The sequence below is a fragment of the Heloderma suspectum genome, chromosome 1 (assembly GCF_057233095.1).
Source record: "Heloderma suspectum isolate Gila_16-S chromosome 1, 16-S_ref, whole genome shotgun sequence".
NCBI classification, from domain to species: domain Eukaryota; kingdom Metazoa; phylum Chordata; class Lepidosauria; order Squamata; family Helodermatidae; genus Heloderma; species Heloderma suspectum.
The window spans coordinates 115,883,332-115,909,070 of NC_139458.1; the positions used below are offsets into that span (position 1 = coordinate 115,883,332).

The window sequence follows — 25,739 nt, forward strand, 5'->3', positions numbered from 1 at the left end:
AGCAGCCACACAAAGACTTTGGTAATCTCTGCTACTTTGTACGGCAGACCAGAATGAGCAGAATCGGTACAAGTGGTGCACAGTGGAGGCTGGTGGCTCCAATGTCAGTGGAGCGGTAAATCTGCTCTGGGTTTCGGTCCGAAACAGTCAGAGCTCTAAAGGAGCTATCCAAGGTGCTGAACCCATTTTGGGGATAGGGTTCAGCACTTTGGATAGCTCCTTTATAGTCCTGACTGGTTCTGACTGAAACCCAGAGATTTACTGCCCCACCGACACCAGAGCCACCAGCCTCTACTGGTGGCACAGACAGACTGAATGATGTGTGCGTGTCTCACACACACACACATGCTCCTATGCTAGTTACCACTTTCCTGGGACAACTTGCACCTAGGAATTGACTTTAAATTTTGTATTTGAATGCTTCTCTTCATGTACATGACAAGCTAGCACATCAAGAATTTAAGCCAGCCCCATGATGTACACACATTCCAATTATGCCGGAAAGGTTGTGTGATTCTTTAGGTGGGAGAGCATTCAAAATGTGATCCCTTACTTGCACTCTTACCTGGTACAGACTGAAAGGACGGTATCTTGCTGTTTTTGCACCTCTCAATTTAGCCCTCAGTCTTCAGTGGCAGTACACTTCTTTTAGACACAAGGACTACACAAAAACATGACAAGATATGCATGCACGTGCACATCATCCAAGCTTATTTAAAACGTTGCAAAGAGCAGCCATAGCTGTTTTCCTATAGTGAGGCTATCCTTCCCCACATTATCTAAATGGGATATTGCACGATTGGTGCTGGATTAAGGTTTCCTTGCACGAGTATTTTGCTAACGTTAAAATACGGCCAGGCTGCACTTTTAGAAACAAGTTATTAAAAAGGCCAGAAGCTGCCATACTATGAGGAGCTGCCTCAGGCAGATTTGGGGGGCTGCTATTAAAGTGTTGTTGTTGTTGTTAAATTTTAGCTTGCCTTTCAGTCAATTATTGTCTCCCAAAGCGGTTCCCATCAATAAAAAATAAGAGACAGACTCTACCATCAGGCTTACAAATTAAGAAGGCAAAATACAGAAGAGAAGGAGAGTGGAGAGAAAAGGAAGAGGAGGGAGACCAGTTCTTCAAGGCCAGAACAAGGTAGTGAGCTATAAGCAGGCATTTAAATGCACTTGAGTTGTCAGGCTGGGAGATAGATCTGACATTCTCCCGTACAAGCACAACGTGTGAGATGCGTGAGAGCTATGCAACAAAATGCTGCTGGGGGTGCCATCTGGATTTTCTGCAATAGCCACCACAATGGCTTGGGCTGGCTTACAAAAGACAAACTGACACAGTAGTCCTGCTGACGTCCCGCTGACTTCGACACCTAATTGTGCACAGGGTTGCAGCCCAAGACTTTGCATGCTTGCTGGGCCCTTGACACTTATCGGAAGCAGAAAATGCCAGAATTGCACATGCTGCGGGGAAACCTACAGGTGCCTTTGTGGGAATTCTGTGCGAGTCGAGCCAGCCCGCTACGGAACCCCTGGTTCTTTAGCCTCCGCAGCGCACTGCGCATAGGTTCCATGTACGTGTCAGAGAAATCAAGGGGTCTTAGTTCCAGGCAATGAGTTCTGAAGGGCGACAGCACACTGACAAGTCTTGGAGGGAACTCAGGTTGCATTGGTGGAACTCAGGTTGCTTTGGAATGGGCTGGGCCTAGAGCAGCGTCCTGCCTTCCAGAATAGTGGGCGGCCGCTCCGAGGGACAGGCTGGGGTTAGGAAAGCCGGTCAGCTGAGGTAACTCTAACGCTGTCATTATTGCGAGGCTCAAGACGAACGTGTTCGGGGGGGGGGCGGGTTGCGGGGACAGTTGCTCCTGCTCAGGCGCTGACCAGCCCCACCCCGGGGGAGGAGGACGGGGGGGGGGTATGAGAACGGCCGCGAGGAACGTCTCCGCGCTCCGAGTCACTTTGTCCCCGCGCGGCCCCTGTACCGCCCGTGGTGCCCAGGCTGCCTGACCGCGGCGAAAAGTTTCTGCAAGTGCGAAGGCGCCGCAGAGCGCGGGAGGGAGCCGCCGCCGCCGCCGCCGCGGGAAGGCATCGGGGGTGAGCCGCGAGTGTGACGGGGGGAGGCGAGGCGAGGCGAGGCGAGGCGGCGAGAGCGGGCGGACTCTCCAGCGCTGTACTGCTAGCGAGTCGCTGCCGCTCGGGCAAGAGAGGCGGGCGGCAAGTTGTCGGGTTGCCATGACGACGGCGAGCCGGATGCCGGCTCCCGCGGGGCGCCCCGAGCAGCCGGTTCCGGAGAGGGAGGGGAGCGCAGCGTCTCCCTCGCTGGCTGGAGCTTTTGCCCTGAGCGCATGCGGGGCGCTGCTCAGCGCTGTGTGGAGGACCGGGCCCGTGCGCGCGCGCGCTCACAAGTCAGCTTCCATCTGGGTCTGTGCCGTCCTCATATGTGTGACCCAGCTCACTTGTTCGGGTATTCTGTTAATTTTAGCGGTGTCCTGAGGGGCGGCCGTTCTAGGCTGTTGCAGCAAAAACAACAAAGACCCTCGTGGCGCCTTACAGACTAACAGATTCATGGCGGCGTAGGCCTTGGTGGAGTGGAGCCCGCTTCATCAGACGCAGGAAGAGTTATCCTAAGCTGGCAAAGATATTATACACGCGGTGGTAAGAGAAATAAAAGGCATTCGTGAGCAATGAGGCCGGAGAGGAATGGAATACAAAAAGTACAGACTGTAACAATTCTGTCAAAGCGTAATGGTGCAATCCTGTACAGGGCTACTCAGAAGTATACCCCGTTGGGTTCAATGACACTTGCTCCGAGGTAAACGGGTATAGGGTTGCAGCCTAAGATTGCAATCCTGTACACACTTACCTGGCAGTAAGTCCCACTCAACTCGGCGAGGGCTAGTTCTGAGTAGACATGTATAGAATTGCACTGTAAACGTATGTAAAATATTTACAGTGAGCATTCACAAAGCAGTGATGATAACACAAACATCCTGGTATTAGTAAGCTAACATATATGGTGGGATAAAACCTGTTATCATGACTCATGCCGCAGTGATAGAATCGAACTTCTTAATAAGTTGTAATTTAGCAGTTCTGGAGTCTTTGGTTGAAGTTCCCTTGTTCAAGAATGGCCACTTTAAGATCAGTAGCAAAGTGGCATGAGAGGATAGAATGTTTTCCGACTGGTTTCTGATTGTTGCTATTTCTGATGTCAGATTTGTGTCTGTTAATTTTAGCTTCGCCATATGTAACAGGCAGAAATTCAGCTAGTGAAGGAGTTGCAGTGACAAGAAGAGTTTCAGCTTTAGATTTCCATCTGCCACATAGACACAAGAGAAGAGTCCTGTCAGAAAAATATTGCAGGGTGTTGTTGCCTCTGTCAAAAGCACACTGCCACATGCCCAGAAGTGTTCTCTCTCTTCTGTTGTTCTTCTCAGATTCCTCTGACAAAGAAAACAGGTTTTGGGGCTTAGTCCTGTCTCAGATTTACCTCTGCCTTTTTTCTTCATTGAGGCATGTTGCAATATTTCCCGGATTTTGTTTTCATGATACCTGTCAGATTTCACCAAAATCACTAGAATGATCAGCCAGCTCCATAACTCTCTATAGTCCCTGACTTAAAAATAGAGTTGTAAGTGGTATCTCAGTTTCCTGATTTTCTTCCTGTGTGGTCCTGCCAGAGTCCACTATGGTGCCTGCCAAATGAATAAAGACTTGGTTATCTTGTCCTTCCAAGCTTGGAGGAAAAAAAAATCAGATGCCTGGGTAGGAGCATCAAATGAACCTTTCAGACTGCCAGTAGTCTGGGATTTTTCCGGTCCTCTTATTCTCTCTGCTGAATACATAATTGTTAGGAAAGCTCTCTTTTCAGATCCGTCTGGTTTCCTACATTAAACATTCATGATGTCATAAGGCCACAAGAAAACTCTCTATCACACACTCACAGTTCTCTATAAAGTATCGCTTCACTTTTGTACCTTGTCTTCCTTTTATTTTTACTGCCATACAATTCAAGCTACAAGAAGGTCTCTGTAGCTGTAACAAAATTGTCTGAATCAGGAAAGTATTCCACCACTTGTGCAGTGCAGTTCCACAGAGTTCAGTTCAGCATGTAACTGTGCTCTTCCTTAGAGTATTTTCATAGGTGAGAAATTGACTGAGAGCTTTCTGTGTGCCGTTTATGATTGTTGTTCATGTTGAAGAGAAAGCACAGAATAAACATTTGGAATGCAATGTAGGTTTTACACTTGCATGACAAACCCAGATGAAACATGCTGCTTTAAGTCTCATGCATGTAGATACGCCTTTAGATTTAAAAAAGTTTTCTTCCTAATGTCCAGCCTAAATCTCTTTAGTTATCGTGAGATTCCCATATATTCTTTGGCAATTATGTTTTCATTCTTATGTGCATACTCCCTCTGGTGGGCTGCATGTGTATATGCACCCTTCAGACCCAAGGCCAAGGAAAGATTTGGCTTATGAAAATAAGCATGTTTTATTATTTATGTAAGCCAGGTTTGGGGTCTCCATTCACTGGAACTTTTGGAGTCTGCTTGGAATGGCAGCAATTACTACATTATGTTAAAGGAGCTGGAATACTAAACACACTCTTGTTGAAATAACAGGGTTGTATCCAGCAGTGCCAGCAGAATGCACACCATTGATAGCTTGAATTCCTTCTCCCCCAGTGCCTCCCGCACCCCCTCCAGAGCAGATTTGGAAGGCATGGGGGGGCTGCAGGGGAGAGCAGGGGAAGGGAAACTCCTACTCTATGAGCGGAAGTCTGCTCATGTAATGTTGAATTTGGCTGTTTTCAGTTCACTTATAGAACTGACTATAGGTTGGATCCAGCAAAATTGTCCTGTGGTTGGTTTAACTGTTTGGGTGCTGCCTATGTCTTCTATTGTTATGTTTTTAATTGATTTGTTTTAATGTTCTGTTTTAGCCATGAATTTATTTTGATCTGTATTATATGGTTGTTAGCTACCTTGAGTGCCATTTTTGGTAGAAAGAGCAGGATATAAATCTAATAATAAATTAATTAACATACAGACCAGTCCTAAGCATGTTTATTTGGTGGGAATTATTCCCGTGTTGCTTGCATCTCCCTCAGTATGAATGCACTAGTTTTGTAGTTCAGTTAATGAATTAATTGCCATCTGTTTCTTTGACTCTTGCTCTTGGCTTATAACATCTAGTAAAAGCTGACTGGGTCCAATAGATATTAATGGCTCCTTATAATAAGGTTCCTAGCAGCCTTGAAGGAAGCAGTTGTCAGATTTCTCCTGAAGAAGCCCTCTTTGGACCCTAAGGATTGCAACAACAATTAGTCAGTCATAAATATCCCTTTCTGAGGCAAGGTGCTATAGAATTCCAGGCACTCTTGGATGAGACTGCTTATCTAGATACAGTCTGGCTTTAGGCCCAGTTTCGGCTCTGAAACAACCTTGGTTACCCTGATGAGTGATCGATGCAGGGAGAAGGACAGGGGCGAATGTGTCCCTGCTAGTTCTTCCTGGACCTCTGTGATTCATAGCATCATAGAATAGTAGGGTTGGAAGGGGCCTATTAGACCGTCGAGTCCAATCCCCTGCTCAATGCAGGAATCTAAGTCAAAGCATCCCTGACAGATGGCTGTCGAGCTTCATCTTGAATGCCTCCAGTGTGGGAGAGTCCACTACCTCCGTAGGTAATTGGTTCCACTGTCGTATTGCTCTAACAGTCAGGAAATTTTTCCTGATGTTCAGCCAGAATCTGGCTTCCTGTAACTTGAGCGCATTATTCCGTGTCCTGCACTCTGGGATGATCGAGAAGAGATCCTGGCCTTCCTCTCTGTGACAGCCTTTCAAGTACTTGAAGAGCACTATCATATCTCCCCTCAGTCTTCTCTTCTCAAGGCTAAACATGCCCAGTTCTTTCAGTCTCTCCTCAAAGGGCTTTGTTTCCAGTCCCCTGATCATCTTTGTTGCCCTCCTCTGAACCCTCTCCAGCTTGTCTGCATCCTTCTTAAAGTGTGGTGCCCAGAACTGGACACAGTACTCAAGATGAGGCCTAACTAGTGCTGAGTAGAGGAGAACTAGTACTTCATGTGATTTGGAAGCTATGCTTCTATTAATGCAGCCCCAAATAGCATTTGCCTTTTTTGCAGCCACATCCCATTGTTGGCTTATACTCAGCTTGTGATCGACAACAATTCCAACATCCTTCTCGCTTGTAGTATTTTTGAGCCAAGTATTCCCCATCTTGTAACTGTGCATTTGGTTTCTTTTTCCTAGGTGCATTTATCCATATTAAAGTTCATTCTGTTGTTTTCTTCCCAGCGCTCCAGCCTATCAAGATCACTTTGAACTTTGTTTCTGTCTTCCAAGGTAATAGCTATCCCACCCAATTTTGTGTCATCTGCAAATTTGATCCTCATTCCCTGCACCTCCTCCTCCAAGTCATTAATAAAAATGTGGAAGAGCACTGGGCTCAGGATTGAGCCCTGTGGTACCCCACTTGTTACCGCTCCCCAGTTTGAGAAGATCCCATTGATAAGTACTCTTGGAGTCTGATCCTATAGCCAACTGTGGATCCACCGGATCGTTGTTTCATCTAGCCCACTTGGAGCTAGTTTGCTCATCAGGATATCATGGGGCACTTTGTCGAAAACTTTTCTGAAGTCGAGGTATATTATGTCAGCAGCACCCCACAGTCCACAAGGGAGGTGACCTGATTAAAAAAATGAGATCAGATTCATCTGGCAGGATTTGTTCTTGACAAATCCATGTTGGTTTCGAGTAATCACTGCATTGTTTTCAAGGTGCTTACAGATGGATTGCTTTATCATCTGCTCCAGAATTTTCCCAGGGATTGATGTCAGACTGACTGCTCTGTAGTTCCCAGGTTTCTCCTTTTTGCCCTTTTTGAAGATAGCGACAACATTAGCCCTCCTCCAGTCATCTGGCACTTCACCCGTCCTCCATGATTGCTCAAAGATAATAGTGGTTCTGAGAGTTCTTCTGTCAGTTCCTTTATTACTCTAGGATGCAGTTCATTTGGCCCTGGAGATTGGAACTCATTCAAAGTAATTAGGTGTTCCTTGACCATATGCCTATCAATCTCAAGCTGCAATCCTGCCCCTTCAGCCTGTACTTTGCCTTTGCCAGGGGGGTCATAGACCCTCTTTTGGGAGAAGACTGAGCCAAAGTAGGAATTGAGCACTTCTGCCTTTTCCTTGTCATCTGTTATCATTTTGCCATCCTTATTTAATAGTTGAACCACCATTTATTTCCTCTGTCTTTTACTGTGCATGTATCTGAAGAAAGCCTTTTTGTTGCTTTTGGCATCCCTTGCTAACCTCAGCTCGTTCTCAGCTTTAGCCTTCCTGATGCCATCCTTGCAATTCTGTGCTACCTGCCTGTACTCTTCCCTTGTAGCTTGTTCTTCCTTCCACTTCCTGTATGTGTCCTTTTTTGTTTTCAGGTCATCTCTAAGCTTTTTGTGAAACTACATTGGCTTCTTCTGTTGTCTTCTGCCTTTTTTTCATGTTGGAATTGTTTGTAATTGTGCCTTTAAAATTTCCTTTTTTAAAAGCTCCCACCCATCTTGGACTCCTTTTCTCGTTAGAGTCGCTTGCCATGGGACCTTACTGATCATTGTTCTGAGTTTATTAAAATTGGCTTTCCTAAAATCCAGGGTATGCGTTTGGCTACACTCGGCTTTTGCTTCCTTTAGAATCAAGAACTCAAGTATAACATGGTCACTTTCCCCCAGAGTTCCCGTAACTGCTACTTTATCCATTAAGTCATCTCTGTTGGTTAGGATGAAGTCAAGGATAGCTGATCCTCTAGTTCTTTCCTCTACTTTCTGTACGAGGAAATTATCAGCAACACAAGTCAGGAATTTCTTGGAGGGGCCATGTTTTGCAGAATTTGTCTCCCAACAAATTAGGGAAATTGAAGTCCCCCATTACTAGTACATCATGCTTCCTTGAAACATTGGCTATTTGCTTTTCAAAAGTTTCATCCTCATCTTCTCCTTGATTGGGTGGCAGGTAGTAGACTCCGACCACCATGTTGCTTTTATTCTTTGCTCCATTTATTTTAACCCAGATGCTCTCGATGGGGCTACCAAGCTCATCCTCCTGTATTTCTGTGCAGAGGTAAGTATTTTTAACCTATAGTGCAACCCCACCTCCCTTTCTGTTCCTCCTGTTCTTTTTGAACAAGTTATATCCCTCAATTGCTGTAATCCAGTCATGGGAGTCATCCTACCAAGTCTCAGTTACACCTATCAAGTCATAATTTCCCTCCTGTATTAAGAGTTCAAGTTCGTTCTGTTTGTTTCCCATACTCTGGGCATTAGTGTATAGACATCGAAGACCATGTGCTTCATGGTCTGGCTTTCTTCCTACGTGTTTGTGAAGACTACTATTGGGCGCTATTAGAGCTGTTCCCTCTGTTGCTGTGCATGAGTCTTCATCCATTGTTACCCCCAACTTTACGTCTCCCTCCCCTGTAGGATACAGTTTAAAGCCCTCCTCATGAAGTTCTTCATACTGTGGCCAAACACATTCTTCCCAGTCTTTGTGAGGTGCAACCTATCCCTTGCCAACAGTCCATCTTCCAGGAAGTATAGCCCATGGTCCCAGAATCCAAATCTCTCATGTCGGCACTGCCTTCATAGCCAGTCATTCATCCGGAGTATTTTTCTTTCCCTTTCTATCCCTCTTCTGACTACTGGAAGGATGGATGAGAAAACTATCTGGGCCCCAAAGTTCTTGAATTGCCTTCCCAAAGCTTCAAAGTCTGACTTGATTTCTTCGTAGCTCGGCTTAGCGGTATCATTTGCTTCCGCATGGATGAAAAGTAAGGGATACCTGTCAGTGGGCTTTATGAGTGCAGGCAACCTTTCATGTCTGTAATCCGTCCCCTAGGAGACAGCATACCTGGCGACTCCACGGGTCTTTGCGACATACTTGGGTTTCTATCCCATGCAGCAAGGAGTCTCCCGCTACTACTACTCTTCTCTTTTTGTAGCTGTAGGCCTTGGTTTCATCGCCTCTGCTTGGCTGACCTTCAGCATCTTGCTTGCTCTCATGCAGGTTCCCCTGTAATTCTCCCTCTGCAGGCTGTCCTCCAGTCTCCTCCTCAAGTACCTGGAAACGGTTCCCTACTTCCACTGCCTCCACTGGTGCTGAGTGTCTTCTAGTTCTTCTGCTCCTAACTGTCACCCTTTTCCAAGGAGTATCCTCTACTTCATTTTTCCTCACCTCAGCAGTTTCCTCTTCTGCCTCAGCTTGCTGTTGCTCTTCTAGCTTCTGTTCTTCACTTTGCTGCTGCAGTTCCACCGTTCTGTCCAAGAACTCTTCGCGTTCTCTTATTCCCTGGAGGGTCGACACTTGCCACTCTAGTCCCCTTACTTTTTCTTCCAACAGTGTGATCAACTTGCACTTGTTGCACGTGTAGGTCATGTTGTTCTCAGGCAAGAAAACAAACATGGCACAAAAGTGGCTGCTCACCACCACTGGAGAGTCTTTTCCTTCCATAGCCTCTATTCTGTTTTTGTGTCTAGCTTTCTGATTGTTCTAGAGTAGCCAGTGCCTGGTCCTCTACTTACTGGAGGTTAAAAACACCAGCCCACTGGTATGGAAGTGTGTGTTACAAGAAAAATAAATTTAAAAAAATGAAAAAAGGGAAAAAATGAAAAGAAATGAAAAGAAATGACAAAGATGAAAAAAAAAACTCAAACACATTAGGGGTCTTGACCTCCCTTGCTGAACTCCCCTGGCCAACTCCTGTTTGTTCTCCCTGTGTGCTCGCTCTGATCACTGTGATTCCATTGACTATGCTGAATAGGCCATCCAGGTTGGCGACTGGAGGCTGTCCATTGCAGTGATTCTATTCCTACCAGGAGAGCCAATTTTCTAAAGTGTTGCTGAGAGATTACTGCTCAACTCTTTTACAATATGGTGTTTCTTAGGGTTTCGTTTTCTCACTCATGCTATTCAATAGTTATGTGGAACCATCTAGTTATTTTTATCTGACTGTTGTGTACAAAAATACGTACAAAGAGAAGCTTTTTAAATATAAATGTTTTAAAAGATAATTGGCAATATATCCCCAAAACAAGGGTAAGACAAATTCATCAATATTAGGTTTTTAATTGATTCTGAAATATATTTACAGCTGTCTTTAATATACATGCATCTAGAAATTTATAGAATTTGCTTTATACTGTTGTTTATGTGCAATTTTGATTGTATATTTGTGGTCAGATATAGCTCTTATTAATTTAATGGAATTGAACAATTTGCAGTGTAGGAGTTATCTGTGTTGGTTGTAAGTATTAGTTTTTTGTAGTTGTACTAAACTATCACTTTTGAAAAAATAATAATTTGTTATGAAACTGCACACTGTGATCAGTCTCTGGCAGAGTTTACTGCCCATTATAGGCATAGGTTTGTCTCTTGTTTCTTACATTACACGATTTCTGGCAGAATTTTCAACCCCTTTATTAAATTAGATTAGATCACCCTTATTCTATGAAAGTATTAAATTATATAACTCTAATTCCTAAATCCCTTCTGAGTTATTGAAACAAAAGTCATCTTATGGCTACTGTGCCATAAGACACAAGGGCAATACACTAAGATTATTACTCATTTTCTCTTTGCTCCTGTACTACAAATTAATTATGTTATCTAATTTTCAATACATTGTCATATTCAGTCTCTCTGGGAATGTTCATAACAGATTGTTAAATAGAAGTGTTTTAAATCAGACATTTATAAACCCTATATTTGCTAAAACACATGGAATTAAAACTTAGGAAGCGATGGAGGGAATAGATAGTTTCTGCAAGAGAGGATGGGGAAGAGTCCTTCCACCTCACCCAGAAAGGGTTCAAATGAAGGGATAATGGTGGCAGCCAGACAAGTTACAGTAAAGTCATGGAAATCAAATGCACTTTCAGTGGAACATAATAACATATTGTTCATACCATTAGCAGAAAAGCTAACTAAGGGCACAATCCTATTCATATTTAGACAGAAATAAGTCCAACATGGCTGGCTGGGGGATGCTGGGAGCTGTAGGATTTATATCTGTCTAAAAATGCATAGGACTGCACCTTAAATGAATAAAATCAACAAGCAGCAACAAGGATGCTTTTATGGAAATGTGGCACTGTCTTAATACAGTGCCTTCCAGACGTATTCATACCCCTTTGACTTTCCCACGTTTTGTTGTGTTACAACCTGGAATTAAAATGGATTTAATTGGCATTTTTACCATTTGATTTACACAACATACTTAACACTTTGAAGGTGCAAAATATTTTTTATTGTGGCACAAAAGTAAATTAAAACAAAAACAAACCAGCATTTGTTGGTTGCATAAGTATTCACCCCCCTGAGTCTATACCTGGTAGAAGCACCTCTGGCAGCAATTCAAGCTGTGAGTCTTTTTGGGTAAGTCTCTGCTGGCTTTGTGCATCTGGATCCTGCCATTTTTGCCCATTCTTCTTGGCGAAATTGCTCAAGCTCTGTCAGGTTGAATGAGGTCTTTTGGTGAACAGCAGTTTTCAAGTTTTGCCACACATTCTCAGTTGGATTGAGGTCTAGCCTAAGACATTCAGGTTCTTGTTTTTAAACAACTCCAGTGTAACTTTGGCTTCATTGTCCTGCTGGAAGGTGAACCTCTGCCCTAGTCCCAGGTCCGTTGCAGACTGAAACAGGTTTTCCTCTAGAATTGCCCTGTATTTGGCTCCATCCATCTTGCCCTCAATCCTGAACCAGTTTGCCAGTCCCTGCTGATGAAAAGCATCCCCACAACATGATGCTGCCACCACCATGCTTCACCGTGGGGATGGAGTCCTCAGGGTGAGGAGCACTGGTGGCTTTGCACCACGCATAGCGTTTTGCAGTAAGGCCAAAAGTTCACTTTTGGTCTCATGAGACCAGAGAACCTTTTCCCACATGTTTGCTATGTCTCCTGCATGCTTTTTGGCAAAATCCAAATGGGATTGATACGGTATTTTTTTTCAGCAATGGCTTTCTTCTCCCCACTCTTCCATAAAGCTCAGCTTTGTGGAGCATCCGGGTGATAGTTGTCCCATGGATGGTTTTTCCCATCGCAGCTGTGGATCGCTCCAGTTCTTTCAGAGTTACCATTGGCCTCTTGGTTGCTTCTCTGACTAATGTCCTCCTTACCCAGACACTGAGTTTTGGTGGACGGCTTTCTCTAGGCAGAGCTGCGTTTGTGTCACATTCTTTCCATTTTGCAATAACGGATTTAATGGTGCTCTGGGGATGCTCATAGTTTAGGATTTTTTTTTTTTATAACCCAACCCTGATTGGTGCTTCCCCAGAACTTTATCCCAGTCTTGTTTTGATAGCTCCTTGGTTTTCATGATGCAGTTTGTTTAGATATGCTCTCCAACAAACTCTGGGGCCTTCCAGAAACAGGTGTTTTTGATCTGAGATCATATGATAGTTGAATTGCACACAGGGTGGACTCCATTCAACTAATTATGTGACTTCTGAAGGCAGTTGGTTGCACCAGAGCTTATTTAGGGGTGTCACAGCAAAGCGGGTGAATACTTTTGCAATTCAGACTTTTCAGTTTTTTATTTGTAAATCATTTTGTAAAATATGTAAATCTGCCCCCCCCCTCGATATTATGGACCATTTCGTGAAGATTAGTGACAAGAAATCCTAATTAAATCCATGTTAATTCCAGGTTGTAACACAACAAAATGTGGAAAAGTCAAAGGGGAGGGTGTGAATACTTATGCAAGGTACTGTATATGGAAATAAACAAGATGAACTTGTTTATAACATTATATAGATGATGAATCTATGTTATTTTCAAATGAGCTAAACTATCGTCATTCTCCCTATTTTATTTCATTTTTAAAATTGTTATTATAAATGTAATGAATTGTTTGCTGTTCAAAATATTAATAAAATCTTTAATAAAAAGGAACGAAAAGAAGGGAAAGGGTCTGGTCTCCTTTGCCTTGTGGAACCAGTAAGTTTACAGGAGTGCTACACTGCTCTTCATGTGTAATTCAAAGTCACATGAGCTTTTTACTGGAAAAAGCCCCCTAACCACACTGCTTGCTACCAAGTCATTTCTACCCAGGCGTAACTTTATTACATTTTCTAGCTTGGAACTTTGTTTTTCCAGTTATTTACTGCTGCAACCCTTGTTCCTTAACACAAGACCATAAGAACAGTCCTGTTGGATCTGTCCGAAGATCCATCTAGTCCAGCTTCCTGTTTCCCACAGTGGACAACCAGATTCCTCTGGGAAGCCAACAGGCAGAATATGGAGGCAAATGTCCTCTCCTTCTGCTGCTTGCTAGCAACTGGTACTCAGAGGCATGCTGCCTCTGGCCCTGCAGGCAGCATATAGCTGTTAATAGTAGTCAGGAGAGGTGTTCTATCAGGTATTGCAGTCCCGAGCCTTTATAGGTCAAACCCAGCACATAGAATCAGGTTCGGAAACATACAGGCAGCTAGTGCAAGTGGGCCAGAATCGGTGTTATATGTTCGAAACTTCTTGTCCCTGTTATCAGTCTGGCTGCTGCATTTTGCACAAGCTGCAGTGTCTGAACCATGTTCAAAGTCAGCCACATGTAGAGCACATTGTAGTAATCTAACTTGGAGATTACAGAAGCATAGATGAGTGAAGCCAAGCTATCCCTGTCCAGATAGGGGCATGGCTGGGCCACCAACTGAAGTTTGTAGAATGCACTCTGTGCCACTGAGGCCACCTGAGCCTCAAGTGACAAAGATGGTTGCAGAAAACCCCTAAGCTACGAATCTGCTCCTTTAGAGGGAGCGCAGCCCCATCTAGAACAGATTGAGCACCCCCCATTTAGGCAGAAGAACCACCCACGAACAGCATCTTGGTCTTGTCTGGATTAGATCAGTTTATTAGCCCTCATCTAGTCCATTGTTGCAGCCAGGCACAGATCTAGCACACCCACAGCCATACCTGATGAAGATGAAAAGGAGAAATAAAACTTCGTGTCATCAGCATACTGAAGACAATGTACTCCAAACTCCTGATGACCCCACTCAGTGGTTTCATGTAAATGTTAAATAGCATGGGGGACAGAACTGACGCCTGATCTCAGCAGCACACCGGAGATCAGCTATGTCAGCTCAGGTAGGGAGACTGTTGAGCAGCAGGGTGGGTATTACACCAACAGAATCCCCAATCTGTCCTGCTGGCCCAACACAAGGTACAAATAAAACACTCCAGACCAGTAATCAGATGGACAGGGAGCCTGCAGAGGGAGATGGAATTCCTATAGACCACAATAACACCACGGCCCTGAAGTCTACCCTGATGCTGAACTAAGTACCTCATTGGGCACAGCTGTCCATTTCTCTTGCAAGCTCATTCTCGCTAGACATAATATCTAGGTGACATAACCGTAATTGCTTCATAGTAGAACACCTGGAGTTTTTGATGGGTGGTAGTGTGCTGAAACTTCTTTCAGCTTCTAGAAGAATGATTTAATTCACTCTGCATTTTGGAGGGAGTTTCGCCCATTTGCACTTCTTGAACCAGTGCTCAGATTGGAATGTAGATATGCGAATTATTCCTCAGTTCTACCTTTCCACAGTGCGGTTTGATTATTTACAGTGTATTGGGTGGTCTGGGTGCTACCTTTAGGGTTTTCTTTTTGTTTTACAAGTTCAGGATAATTGGAACATCTAGAAAGCTTGGCTCCTGCAGCAAGGGTAGAAAATGCTTTTGAAAATACTCCAGGAAGTGGCCGTATTTCATTACATACTGTTCCTTCCTGGATAATTATATGGAGTAAAAAAAAGATGGTTCCCCCATTTTTTGATGAGGATAGCCATCTTTTTTTTTTCTGTACAGTGTCCCTGATAGGCTTTCCCCCCATATAATGCCCCTGGTAGGCTGTCAGTACATGGGGGCAGCCATATTTTACTGTACAGTTATCTTGGAAGGGACATCAGGTCCCACAAGATCTGAATAGTAAGTACATAGATACAGGAAACTAGGTTTCCATAAACATTCTCAAGCATGTGAACCTCATTTTCCCGCCTTCATGGTAATGGGAGTGCAGCCTAGGTTGCCCCCACCCCTGGATCTCTGGGCCATGGTAAAATGTACCCTTTCCCATCCCCCATGCTTGAGTCCTGGTTCAAAACTCAGTTTAGGGTTAGTCTATACTTGAATAAGTTTACTAACTGGTTTGCTTCAGCCGTAGCTCTGTGGTGGGATGGCAATGTTTATTGACTAGGCCAAAAAATAGAAGGATTTACCAGTTCCTGCTGTGAGAAGGCCTGAAAGAGCCTAGTGTATGGTACAGGTGCAGGATCTGTAGAGTGTCCGGGTGTCTTATTTTGGACATGACTTATGGCATATTTGCCGAAATGGTTGTCTGTAAGTGTTCTAGCAGAGCAAATATACACTAAATTTTACTGAAAAAGTTTAAGATTTGTATAATATTTCATTACTAGTAGAAAATGTAATGCTGTTTTACATTGCAATCCTGTGTGTGCATACTTGGGTGTAGTCCCTGTTGAATTAAGTGGGATTTACTTTTGAATAAATATACATGGGACCAGGCTGCTACTGAAGCAAGGAGTTGTCCAAGATGTGTGTTATCTAAAGCATCAACAGATGCCACTATGTGGCAATTAATGTTCTGGAGCATCTCTCCTACTGCTGGTATTTTTTTTCAGCGTGACATTCATTTAACATTTTAAAGTATGGATTAACTGCTAGTATGGTGAACTTCTTCAATGAGTATCTGAAGGTGGGAAGCAGCTGATAAAATTACAGTTTATGAATATTCATTGTATAAGCATATATAATTGTTTGATGTTGGAAGGAAGGAAGGAAGGAATAGGATTTTTTAGGCTTCATGGCTCACAAGATTCTTATATCATAGAGTGTATGTTAGTAGATTAATGGTGAGTTTCCCCCCCTATTCTTAAAAAATGGCTACTTAAGAAATGGCAAGAGAAAATGTAAGAAATGATTACATTTGAATGACAGTTAACTCAGGCTTAGCAAGATTTTGCAGATTTTTTAAAAAAGAAGACTTGAAAGTTATCTTTGTTCTAAGTGTGGACAAAGGGGTTTAAATAGCTAATAATGGCTGACTAATAAGAAAATATTCTGAACAGGAGCAATTTTTGTGTAACGGTATCTTTATGGTATCTTTACGTTGGACTGACTGCAAAGTACCAAACCATAGATGCGATGTGAGTTTCCACTGACATTTTTATTTATTTTATTTAAATGTATTTCTTAGATGCCTTTCAAGACTACAGTCTTCCCAAGCCAACTAGCAATATAAATCATGCTATTCTATATTAGTGTAAGACATAAATTAATTGTAAACAGATTTAATAATAAAGTAGTAACAAAAGCAGCATATATAATTAAAAAATTAAAATTAAAAGCCAGAGCCAATAAATACATTTTAACCCCCCTTTTAAAAACAAAGAAACAGAGCCAACCATATATCTCTTGGGAGGGAGTTCCATAAGGTATGGGCCACCACTAAGAAGGTCCTATCTCTAGTTCCTACCAGTCTTACAGATCATAATGGTGGGCCAGTGAATAGGGACTCTGGAATTATCTTAACCTACAGGCAGCTTTACAAGAATGCAGGCCAGGAGTGCACAACCCAGAGGCCACATGTGGCCCCAAGGTTTTTTTGTGGACCTCCATGAACCCCTATTACTGCCGATCACTCCTTCTGCCACAGCCACTGATCCTAGTGTTACTGGTTCTGCTGCTGCTGATTTTGGCCCAGTCCTGCCAGCACCAATCCCCCTCACACACAATCATCCCACCCCCTCCAATTAAGCCCAGCATCACCACTCATTTCCACAGGGTCTCTCCAGCTGCCACTTTCAGAGGTTGCCCTCTGCACTCAGGCTTTCCCTCTGGGTGCAGAAGCCGGAGCATTTTCTAGGAGACACTTCGGCAACCGGTCTCAGAGAGCACTATGACTCCTGCCCTCTGAATGGTACTGCTGATAGGAGAGTGACAGGAATGCACTTTCCAAAAGTAAGTGCAAAAGCAAAACATTGGAGGAAGTTGTGGAGGTGGAGGGGGATGTTTGAAGGAAATGAAAATCAATGTAAATAAAAAAGCAATTGAAGTAAAGGGAATAAATAAAATTAGAAAATAAAGGAAACAAAGAACAGTGTAGCTATGATGGGAATCTTTGAGGGAAAGCAAAGCAGTGGAAAATAATAGATACAAGTGAATAAATGAAAAATAAGGATGGTAATATGGAGTGATTTTGTATTGCTAGATCTGTTGTCACGGGATGAAGACACCTCTTGGCCCTGGACTTGCTCCCTTTTGTCATGCATCCACGATAGGTCACCCAACAATCAATGCGGTGCCCAACATGAAAAAGGTTGTGCACTGGACTCAAAGTGTTTAAGGCTTTAACAGTTAAAACCAGCACCTTGAATTGGCCCTGGAAACACACCAGGAACCAGTGCAGCTGGTACAAAATTTCCCCAATAATTGTACATCTATAATGTAAACAGAGATACGGTACACTGGTTTTATATAGAAGTGGTCTCTCTCTAATATTTAAGTACACCACAGGGCAATCGAAAAGCATTTTGAGTAGGGAAGTGTTACAACAAGTACTTGAGGAAGCCAAGAATGGAAAAATCCCATTGAAAGTAGTGCTCCTAGCAACAACCAAAGCCTGCTGTAAACAGGGCAAACTGCTTTGTTATGTGCACTTTTGTGGTTTCCATTTAACAGTAGGACTCTCTAGACAAGATTTTACAAGTTTGTTAGTCAGAATGTTTAGATCACTGGCTAAATTTTTCTGTTATACTTCTACCAATTGTGTGCTGCCCCTTCATCATAGTGTATTCTTTTGTTTATCATTTTTAAGGCCTTGGTCTGAATACATTCTTTGTTGTGTTCACTCTGTATGGAGGTGGGATTACTTATGGCCTGATCTCATGAGCTTCTGAAGGAGCAAACTAGGATCAGGGCACAAAGATTGGTGCAGTGTAACAAACAGGAGGTTGCAAGATATTGTAAACTCAGCTCTCTGCCTCTTTTTCAGATCCAGTTCCAGCACAGACCGCCTTCCTGCTACACACACAGACCTTACTTGTTCCGTTCCCTTGTCTAGTGGGGGAAGAAAGATTGGTTATCTGTGCTTATCACCTAAGCACTCTTGGGCCATCCTAGCTCCCATTGAACCACGTCACCAGAATGTTACTAGCTGTCATAGGAGACTGCCTTATAACGAGTCAGACCCCTGGTCCACCCAGCCCAGTATTGTTGACACTGACTGGCAAAGACTCTCTAATGTTTCAGGCAGGGGGTTTTCAGCCCTCCCTGGAGATGCCAGGGATTAAAACTGGGACCTTCTCCAAGCAAAGCATGTGCTCTACCATTGAGCTATGGCTGGTCTTATATAAGGGGCAACTTGCAGCCCTCCAGATGTTTTGGCTACAGCTCCCATCAGCCACAGCCACCATAGCCAATGGAGAGGGATCATGGCATTTGTGCCCCTCCAGATATTTTGGCCTACAAGTTCTGCACCCCTGTCTTTAAGAGGTATTGCCTCAAAGTAGGCACCCTGATAGCTCTATCTGCAGAAATATGAGAGGCAAGGATTACATAGTTGGAAAGAATCTTAAATCTCTTTGCCGTCATAGGCACTGGGGTGTGAGGGATCCCTGAAAGGTCCTTCAGACCAACCCACAACTCATAACTATATTAAGATGTTGGTAATAGCTACCATGATTGCTTTGTGGGTTGGGGGACATAGACAGGTTAGGAGAAGACTCAAGCTATCTTAATGGGTTTTAATCCAACACAGAACTAACTTGGCTGGTGCAAACCTACGTACCTGAGATTTTTTAAAAAATCCATTTTTGCTTGAAAGCAGCAACGTGTGTTTTGTCAGCTGTGACACAAGTGAAGAGCTTGGGGTGGAGTGGAATGTGACAGGGATTTGTGCTAGAAAGCAGTTTACTAAAAAGGACAAAGCTCAGTTAATTGAATGGATACTACTGAGATTCAAATGGCATGCTGCTGTTCTTCCCTGAAGAGGTTTACTCAAGGGGAAGAGCTGCAGCATTTTACTGAAATTTACTCAAAAGTAGAACCAGAAGGGGATAATACAACTTCCTTTTTTAGTTACCCCACACACATCTGCTTTGCAGTGTGTACCTCCCAGCTTCCATGAAGGACAAAGTGATTTTTTGGTGATTTGGGGAGAACAATGTGGTTAAACATGTGCAGAGTATACATATTCTGCTGAATATTGCTACAGATGAGAAATTTTTATTTCAGATTTTTTTAAAATGAAAGCCCTTGGTGATCTGAAGTATAAACCACAAGAATATATTTTTTCACTAACAAGCAGTATAATATTTTGAAAAACAACAGTTAATTGTAACGAGCAAATATAGGACTAAGGTGCCACCTTGTGGAAATAATAAATAACTACAGGATTAGTTATCTATATTAAGAAAAACACAGACTTATTTGACTGTTTTGGATACTTTTGAGTGTAAAATATTGCAAGTTAGTTATTTGGGTTTTTAAGTATTTTTTTTCCAGATTTTTAAAAATGTACTTTATATTATAGCAGCAGTTTTGATTTCAAGCTTTAAGCATCTTCTGGATAATCAAACTAGTTGACTGTAGTTTCTGTTTAGCACTGGATCTTTATCATATCTCCCTTTTTCATAGCAAGCTCTGAAGTTAACTGGAAAACAACAACACACTTTTTATCAAGTCTGTAGCCTTCAGTGTTTCCTTTCTACTTTTAGCAATGCTGTGTATGCTGGATCACCCCTGGTATTTGAGTGAAGTTTTATCGAAGGTTTTGTCTTATTATATAACAGACTTGTAAATGATAAATAATTTTGTCAAAGTTTGGAGGATAAAAAAGGTAACCTGTATTCTTCTGTGTTTTATTCCAGATAACTGCAAAGATAATAGCTTTGATTTATTTCTCTTTGAGGAGAAAATAACAGTGGAATACAAATAATTTTTTTCACACTGGATATCTACACGATTTACATACACATGATTTACATACTCACACATAGAGTGTGCTGTTTTCTTTAACTTATTCCTGCAGAAAAATATTCCCCTCATTGTCTGACATGGTGGGCCGATTTACACGATTGCCGCAACCCATTGTTATTTAAGCCACAGTGACTTGCAGTGCTTGTAACCCATGGTTTTAACTTTATTTTAAAGTTATGCGAGGGTTGTTTAACTCTGTCGTCCGAGCCCATTGAGCGTTGTTCAACCGTTGCATAAGTCAACTTTGCCAGGTTAAATAAGCCGTGGTAGGCTGCAACAGATTGACATGGAAATTATTGCAATGTATGTTTCTGCATGCAGGAGCGAACTTCATCAGATGCATCTGATCTGATATGAATGGATATGGGGGAGGGGGAGAAATTGCATCACTCCATCAGGGTAATGAACTAAAATTAAATGAAAGTTTGATTAAAAAACTTTAATAACCTTTGGGCTCATTTTAATTGAGCTCTCACGGTTGACCTCTGCTCCTAGAAATTGTTACTGTTGTTATTTATTTAGGTTTTTAAGGGCACAATCCTATCGAGATAGGCGGCCATGCAACTGCCTATCCAAAGCAGAGCAGGAGGAGCGCGGAGGGGATCATTTCCTCTGCGCTCCTCCTGCCCTGCTTTTTTGGCTAGACAGCCGATTGCAGCTGTCTAGCTGCAGGAACATGGAGTGGGGAAGGAGGCTGCTGTACGACACAGGATGTGTCGTACAGGCAATTACAGTCTCCCTGCCCTGGAACGTCCAACAGCCACGCCCCTTTCCAGCCTCTCCGCACTCCTCTTGCGAGCGCGGAGGACAGGGCTGTTCCACGCTGCCTCGGAGGCAGTGCGGAAGTGGAGGGAGGTCAGTTCTCCAGGAACCGAGGTCAGTTCCTGGAAAACACCATATCCTATGGCTGTCTAGCTGCTGTCTAGCAGCCATAGGATTGCTCCCTAAGACTGCTGTATGAGTAAGGGGTTGGATGGTATTGTTTTAAGTATTGTTGATCTTTTGTTTATATGCCACCTTCAGTTTCCTTTCTGGAAGTAAGGTGGGATATAAAATCTGTCTGTCTGCTGTCTAACATCTATGTATCTATCACCTATCTATGATAGATGATAGATACATAGATGTATCTATCTATGTATCTATCATGTAGTTTCTTTTACAACTTTGATTTTAACCCCCATATGAGAGGGGGATAACCTTGCTTGTTGGGGAGGAGGGTGGTTGTGCTGCTCCTGCAAATAGGAGGCTGTCAGGGCAGAGGAAACTGACTATATTCAAGGCAAAGAAGACTTTTAGTAGCGAATCCAGCTAAAGTGCCAAAACAAAGACTGAGTTAATTGATGCAGGCAGTGAATCGGATAAAGGCTTTTTCTAGGCTGTGCCTTGAATCCAGTCATTTCCAGCTCCCATGTGAGACTTTTCTTTGTAGGCTGAGAACTGGTATGAAGGTCACAGTATGTCAGGCCCAACTTTCTGACACACACTAGCCACCAGACACAGAATACCAAATATAGAATACCAAATACACCATACACAGTATGATGCAAATATGGAGTTAGGTAGCTGTGTGGTTCATGATCTGCAGTGGCATAGATGCTATCCGATAGGTCCTTGTGACACTTTTACAGTAGTCCGGATGGAGTCTAGATTTCAAGGGTCCCACTAGGTGGGAGAAGAATTAGAGTTTGCTACCAGCAAAACATTGTCGTTTGACAAGCACTTTGTTTATGTTAACAATATTAGATTTGAAATCAACAGTAATAAATCCAACAACAAAACAATTATTTCTTGTGTATATTACCATTGATTTGTAAACTGCTTTGGTAAAGTTATTGAAAAGTGACATAGAAATAAAATGAATAAAAAGTCCAATGCAACTGCATTTTTGCTGTGAACTAATCTGGAAAAACCTTGATGGGGCAAATGCGGGAGTGCTGCAGGAAACTTGACATGATTTGTGTGCTAGACATGTGAAACAGTACTTGATTAGACAAGTCAAAGAGAGACTTCTGATTAAAAAAACTGGTTGTGGAAGGAAGGAGACAAGAGTAGTGAATTGCTTGTATTGGTCATTTTAATAAATGAATATTTGAGGAAGTCTGAAGACACTTGATGCTGAGGTGGAGATAGATTATCAAAAGTTATTAGATATGATAGCGAAATTCAGTCTCCATGTTCAGGGGCAGTATACCTCTGAATACCAAATGCTGAGGACAGACAGTAGGAAAGAACTATTGCCTTCATGCTCTGCTTGTGGATTTTCTGGAGTTTTCCAGCTGGCCACTTTTGGAAACAGGATCCTCGGTCTGATCTTCCAGAGGAGTTGTTATGACAAATTCACAAAGCTAATCAGGTCTCAGTTTGGCCAGCACCTGTGTGGGTGATCGCTTGGGTGCTCTATGTCAGCCTCACCAAGGTTCCCAAAGAAGAATGGTGTATAAATGTAAACAAATAGTAAATCCTATATTCGTTGATTTAAAAGCTAGTGGCAAGGTGAAGAAGATGAGTGATACCATTCTGGATGAAATCCCTTTTGTGCACAGAAGTGATTACCGAGTGAAGAGGAAGGAATTCAGTCAAGTGTAGGCCAGTCCCGAAGTTTCTCCCCCAGTGAACCACGTAGAATTCTGAAAATTCATTCGTATCTTAACATTTATTACTCAAAATAATACCCTGTACTTGCCACTAATGAGTAAAAATGGCAGGCTGCAAAGGACAGAAGAGGTGGAAAGTCTTCATGAAGTCTGGCTGCAGCACTGCTCAAAGAACGCCATTATGCTGTTGCCATCACCTGCTTTTGAGTGTAAACCCAGCTCATGCAATATGATGAGTCTGTAGCTGAACTTTAATGGTGCAAACTCAGCAGCAAAATTCACTAAGCCCTTGTTGCCCAGTGAATTGGTTTTGTGATTTTCAAGGATGGGGTATATAGAATCTCCATATTGTCAAGTTGAGTTTCAGTTTATTGGCCCTCATTAGGCTCATTACTAATTTTAGGCACTGGTTGAGTACATTCACTGCCTCACCTGACTGATGTCAAAGAGAGTAGAGTTAGGTGTCATTGGCATATGATGGCACCAGATCCACAGATGGCCCCTCTCAGCAGCTTCATGTTAATGTTAAAGAGCATGGGGGATAACATAGAATCCCGCAGGACCCTGATTATGAATGCAACAGGGCTGAGCAGTAATCCCCCAGCATCACCTTGTGGAGGTGGCCCTGCATGTGTGAGCATAACTACCATATAACCATGTCTCCAGCTGCCACCATACGGGGCCTATTGAGAAGGACACCATGGCTGATAGTCTTAAAGGCTGCTAAGAGGTCACACTCACTCAGTCCCTCTGCCATTATAGGTCATCCATTAGGATTACCAAGGCAGATTCTGTGCTGAAACTAGACATGAAACTGGATTGACATTTGCCCAGAAAATGTTTATTAAAATTTGTGCTATTTCATATTAGAATACCATCCTTTATTAGGATTTCTAGCATAATATGATATTAATTTTCCAAATACTTCATATTTCAGTTTATAATGCTACTTTAACACTATTTAGCACTATCTGGGATATTTGGTTAGTGTAACAGTATAGTTTTAAGCTATGAAATATTTGAAATTACAGAAGCTTTGGCCTGTGTATTTGATTTTCAAAGCTGTTGACATGCTAAAGTGACCAACGGAGCAATCCTGTGGCCCATAGACAGAGTCTGCAGGGCCATAGGATAATTCGGATTCCTGCATTCAAGGACGGTGTGGAGTTCCAACTGCAAAGTGCTGTCCGTGCTCCACTCCCCTTCCCCCTCTCAGCTGGCATGGTGCTGGCTGCCTCTCCGAGGTTGCAACGGTGACCTTGGAGGAGGGTAAAAGGGACATGCCAGTGGGAAGGGAGGGGACGGGACTGGGGAAGACGGGATATGACATATTCCCAGGCCTTGCCAGCCTTCTTCCATCCTGCTCTGATGCACCCCAGTGAGAAGGGCAAAAAAGCCTGTCTACCCAAAATGCAGAGCATGAGGACTGCAGAGGCGAAGATCACCTCTGTCGTTCCTCCTGCTCTCCATAGGATGTATCTCTATAACAGTGGAGATAACAGCCCTAAGAACATATTTTTGTGAATCACATAACAGTAACAGTGCTTGTTTTGATAGTGAGCAGATTTTTTCTTGCATTAATATCTCCCTGTGCACTGGAGTGTTTTATGACTACACCTATGGCTTAAGAACAGCAGGTTCAAAGATATGTGAAGGTGGGGATTTGCATCTTAGGCTAGGTACCAGATGAAATGAAAATCTACCTGGACAATAGCTGCTCCATTATCTTACCTCAACAGATAGAGCAAACACCATAAAACAGCATCTTATTACTAAGGCATGATACAAAAGATGGTTTTAATAGTCCTGCACAGAGGGAGTAGATAAGAAGCCTTTGTCCTTTCATTAGTGTATGTAATGCCATCTTTGAGTTAATATCCAACACAATATAAAGTGAGCAAAAATTGGCAACAGCTGATGGTGAGCGGCCCTGCCAAAGTATATAATGTTAATAATTTGTGACAATCTTTCATGTAATTATTTATTGAAAACTAAAACCACACAACCTTACACTTCAGTAATACATAAGAGATTTGAACAGAAATGTAATTGCATGGAAATAAACATTTCATTTCATTACGTGTTTACTGGCATATCATTCATATATATATATACACACACACACACACACACACACACGGGGAATATATCTCACAGACCTACACACATTGTGTATACATAAGTAGATATATAATTATAAATATGCATATATGGATTCAGGCTGCTTATAGACATAACATTTGCAAAGTAGAAGGGCACAGTTACATTAACCTCCTGTTGACTTTACCCATGACATTAATTGAAGATTTGTAGTTGACCCTCTTATGATATGATAATATTTGGTGGTTATAGTGGGATGTTGTAGAGGAGTACTGCTTGAGCAGGCAAGGAAGGTTTTTCCATTTACCAGAATGATTATGTCATTTTTGTTAGGTATCTCAATTACAACAACACTGAAATTCGAAAATCACTTATATGAGACCAAGTACAGGAGAGATAAATATGGTGCCTCCCTGGTTCACTTTAATGTAGATTCCAAAACCTTGTAACCTGTTTCTACCTTGTTACAAAATTGCTTCTTTTTAGTTTGTTTTGATATGCATTAGTATAGCTTGATTTGAAAAAAAAAATTATTCTACCTCCCAAACTTTCCTGAACCAATGATAAAGTGAAGACAAATGTTTCTCTCTCCAGTGTTTGACTACTGTCATTTTGCTATCACCAAGAGGTTCTTGATGAGCTTCCTATAAGACTCTGGGACACTGCCTTTCAAATACCCTAGTAGTGATTCTTTTAATGTGGTTTATAGGTTATAACACTTGTCCAGAATATCTGTCTTAGCACAATGCCACCACATGTGAAGGTAATCTCCTGATTGTTCATACTCTCACCAACAAAAATTACTGCAAAACCTCTTAATCTCTTCAATGGTTGAAGACAATCAATCAATTGTTGAGAGGGTATATTGATACTATTCTGTTTTCAAGGTAAATTGTAGCATAAGGAGCCTTCTGCATTATTTGCCAGAGTACAAAGAATAAATTTGCTAATGACTTGAAAGAAAAAATGTAAAGCA

General features: G+C 42.6%; 1 protein-coding gene across 20 annotated transcripts in view; it reads left to right on the forward strand.

Annotated features, from left to right (window-relative positions):
- The first annotated feature begins 1,724 nt into the window (after positions 1–1,724).
- The window catches only part of STK33 (serine/threonine kinase 33), a 97,620-nt gene continuing 73,605 nt past the window's right edge, over positions 1,725–25,739 (forward strand). For 9 of the 20 annotated variants that reach the window (XM_084854787.1, XM_084854797.1, XM_084854890.1 and 6 more), the window contains exon 1: positions 2,337–2,652. The gene's annotated coding sequence lies outside the window, so the exon portion shown is untranslated. Of the gene's footprint in view, positions 1,784–1,893; positions 2,092–2,336; positions 2,653–25,739 lie in introns of those variants that run through there. The other 11 variants (XM_084854847.1, XM_084854844.1, XM_084854935.1 and 8 more) reach the window with 11 other exon arrangements.